The sequence below is a fragment of the Melanotaenia boesemani genome, chromosome 21 (genome assembly GCF_017639745.1).
Source record: "Melanotaenia boesemani isolate fMelBoe1 chromosome 21, fMelBoe1.pri, whole genome shotgun sequence".
Classification (NCBI taxonomy): domain Eukaryota; kingdom Metazoa; phylum Chordata; class Actinopteri; order Atheriniformes; family Melanotaeniidae; genus Melanotaenia; species Melanotaenia boesemani.
In genome coordinates, this window is record NC_055702.1 from 27,065,067 (window position 1) to 27,069,215 (window position 4,149).

The 4,149-nt window shown below is 41.6% G+C and overlaps 2 non-coding genes across 2 annotated transcripts; both read left to right on the forward strand.

Moving 5' to 3' along the window:
* The first annotated feature begins 510 nt into the window (after positions 1–510).
* On the forward strand, positions 511–583 carry trnak-uuu. Its single transcript has one exon. It is a non-coding gene; the product is annotated as a tRNA-Lys (tRNA).
* A 415-nt stretch (positions 584–998) lies between these two features.
* trnaf-gaa lies at positions 999–1,071 on the forward strand. The gene has a single exon. It is a non-coding gene; the product is annotated as a tRNA-Phe (tRNA).
* The last annotated feature ends 3,078 nt before the right edge of the window (positions 1,072–4,149 follow it).

The following is a 4,149-nucleotide window of genomic DNA, read 5'->3' on the forward strand; positions in this document are numbered from 1 at the left end:
AAAGATTGGCCACTCATCTGTCAGAGGCTTTCCACCGCAGTGGTGATAGCATTAGGGATTGTTATTTCACAGAGACTCCTCGCCTCCAGAGCTACTAACCATCAAATAAGTGATGATCATTTTGCAATGTGGGAACAATATTCAAATGGTCTGTTTTTTGCATGAACTGAAACAGATTAAACAGGGTAAAGACCTTGCTTGTTTCATGTATTCTGGTGATTTCACAGTGATAGCAAATTGGAGCCAACGGTCAATAGAAAAGCATCTCTTGGTGTCTTCTTCGTTTTCTTGGGTCTAGATCAACTTCAGTGCCACCTTAGTTCAAGCCCCATCACAACTTTTGCGACATTGGTTTTTCTGATAAGCTGGATCTTTTGAAGTTTAAGTGTCACTTTGTAAAAGAAGATAGAGGACCCCTCTTCTCCAGCTCCTTGACCTCAAAGACAAACACGAAGGTACAAAGAGTAAAGGTAAGTTGAAAATGTTACTCGCCGAAACTATGTTGCATGGGCCTGGGTAGCTCAGGTGGCAGAGCATCAGACTTTTAATCTGAGGGTCCAGGGTTCAAATCCCTGCTCAGGTGTGCAGAAATGATCTTTCCCACATCATTGCTCAGCCTCATCTTTACTCCTGTTCTCTCTGTCCTTGGCACCCATAGCAAATGCTTTGCACAATTCAAACACTTCTAAGTGAACAAAGTCTCGTCCATTTGTAAGACGACTTTTTTCACAAGGTGTGCAAAGTTTTTCCTACCGTCATACAACAGCAATATGACACTAGACCATTTTCCCTGATCTGGACAGTCAGTGCACTTGTTGGTCTTTTTCTTCAGTTTCCAACATAGGCTTTGCAGTCTTCATTTCACAGGAGCAACTAAAAGCTGTAAAATGCTTATGAGAGTTCATCTGTGTTTCAAACACTCTGTTCGACCTTTACATAAATACAACCTCTGGCCAATTATAATTTTTCTTTTTGGAATGCTACAAATGCTGTAGCAAGCCGAAATAGCTCAGCTGGGAGAGCGTCAGACTGAAGCTCTGATGGTCCCTCATTCGATTACGGGTTTCGGCAGATGCACAAGAGCACCTGGCACGGTCGTTACGCTGCACTGGACTTTACTGAAGCCTTGTGGTTTCAAAGTGACTCAGTGTCACCGTTGTTTGCTTTATCATCCATTTACAGACCTTGGACCTTTGGTTATGCATTGGAAATGCTAATCATTTTCCTAATGCAGCATGAAAGTGACCAGCAGAGATACAGCACAGTGTAGGGTGTTAATGACCAGATATCACATGTTCTTGATATGGGGGAAATGACTGGCATAATATATAGTCCCCTGATGCATGCTGCCATCAGGCAAGAGCCAGTTTACACCCTGGACATATCACTGGTCCATACCACCCATAATGTTTAGAATCTCCAATTAAGCCACCAATAACCTGAAGCACCAACACTGACACGGAGAATATGCACTTTCGAACAGGTCGTACCTGAGACTGAAACCTGGAACCTTCTTATTGTGAGGTGGTATCCACCTTAGGACTATGCAGCCCCTCTAGTGTGGTGTTTCTCAAATGATGGTACACATACCCTTTGGGGTACTTGGAGACACTCCAGAGAGTATGATGAGAAATGAAATAAGACGAGAACTGGTTTTATCTTTCGATTTTTCTGACTTAATCGATGTGACTTCAGTATGTATGATGAGTTGAGTCAGTTCAGGTGGTGAGGATATATAAATTAAATAAATAAATAAAATAAAATAGAACTATAACAAGTAAAAAAGTGTGTGTGGGTGGGTGGGTGGGGCTGATAGCAGCTGGGACTGGCTCCAGTAAAGACAAGAGATAGATGGAAGGATATATATAACTGTGCCTACATTTATTAATGTATGTTATAAAATAAATATATTGAACCAGGTGCCTACATGAGTAGTGGATTAAAATAAAGTACTCTCAGAACCTTATAATGAGCCAGTGTAACAACAATTTGATTTATTATTGAATATGTTTATCAGAAGTGACTGTCAGAGGCTTTTATCTTGATTCATATCAAAATATGCATCCCAGACTATTTTCCTTATAAGGAGTTTGTTCTATCCATCGGAAACATTGCCACATGCATAACAAACCAGACTCTTAATGCACACTGCAGTGCAATAAAGCCTAGAAAAAAGCTGGAAGTACTTCTCTGTGTGTTCTGATAAAAGCTTGTTCAAACCCACTGGGTGCCATGGAAACAGAGATGATGAGAGACCTCACTATTTTCCGTGTGATCTTTAGTGTGAAACACATCTTATATCCTGTGTTTAGAACATAATGAATGAAAGCAGGTTGGGAGCAGTGTGTGGAGGATTTGTGATCTCTACCACCTCTGCAGGACAACATGGTCATGTTCTGTTACTCTTGATTTAATCTAAAGTGTAGTGGGAAATAACCCGGCACAAGGCCCCCTGAAACGGTCTTGGGGTTAAATTTGGGATAAAATTTCTTACATAAAAACCTTTTTTTCCCCCCCAACACTGTACAGCGAATGTACAGTGTTCGATAAATATCTGAACCTCAATAGAATATAATTATTTTATTTCTCAATGCATTATATTTGAATCTTTTCTGTAAATGTTCGGTGAGTCTGCCCTCATTTCCTCATTTATCAATCATTCGTAGAAACTGCCTTAATCACCTGTATTTATCAAACGTAGAGGTCAGTCGTAGCAGTCAGCTGATGATAAATCACATGTTCTACATCACCTGCTTTTATTCATTTTGTTAGATTGTTTAAACATGAGACCATCACATCAGGTACTCGAGATCTTCATATCTTCATGCCTGAGTTGCTCCATCAGATAACTGGTGACTGGTTCTTGCTCTGGGAAGTTGTAGTGGTTTACTCTGTCAGAAAATATCCATGCTTGTAATTACATGTATGCATTCATCATGGCTGCTGCACATATTTTGTGTTTGTGTGAAGAGCAGTTTATGCACATTCTCAGAAATGAATGCTAAGTGTTTGCAAGTTGCAACATGTGAGTGACCAGTAGGGGCAGTGTACGGACCAGTTTAACCAGATGGAAGGCCACATGGTCAAAAGCATTAAACATGACAAAGTTTTGAAGATAAGACACGAGATGTCTGGTTTAAGGTTCTTACATACCATTTACACACAATTGCTCTCATTTTTTCTGCCCTGATCTCAAAGTAAACCAAACACTATCTCCATGCTTATTTTTTTTACCCTTCAAACTCAGCAAGTCTTTCTGGTCTGGTCATATCTCGGGTAGCAAACATAGGAAGTTACACTCGAGATGGCACTGTTTGGCTAAATGAACATGAGGTTGAAAAGCAAACGTGTATATGCAGCTTCAGGTCTGTCAAATATTTGCTTTTGAATATGCTTTTGTTTCTGAAACATGCTATTCAAACATTGCTTTGTCTCAGATTTTAGTGGTTCACATTATATTTATAGTTATATGGGGGGTGAAACATCTGTGAATGGCGGCTCCAGTTGACGACCCTGCAGCACCATAGGAGGTGCAGCAGGCAGAAATGCCAAACAGGAGCAACACCACCTGTATGCTATCCTGACACTTCAAGAAGACCAGTGACAAACGTGAAAGTGCAGTTGGCACCCAGGGAAAACTGGTGGGCATCTGGGAGACTGAAGGAGTGACTGCACCAGGAGTGGCTGGTTAGTCACCCTACTCTCCAGCTTCTACGCAGAGGCACCAATAATGACTACGACGTAAAAAGTAAAGACAGCCTAAGGGCCGTCTGAGAGCCGGGATGGAAGATGAGCCCAATAGGACCGCTCACACGATAACAACAATGAACTACGAGAAGTTACTCTGGAAATGTAGATGTGGGTGGCAGATCCATCAAGGTAAGACGAAGTGTGGAAGGACCCCCGACCAGCATAATCACACTGCCTCACCAGATCATACGAAGGGACACAAAACCAGGTAGGAAACCACAGCATAGCAGGACCCAACAGCGCTAAAGGGTTAGTAACAGAGGATATTGGTCCAGAGATGGAAACATCCCTTGAGAGCAGCAGCATCAGCTGCATGAGAGGTGAAGGGAGGCATCCCTGGCGGAAAGAGAGGGCACAAAGACATTTAGCATTTTTTTTAAAAATGGTTTTGTTATGAAT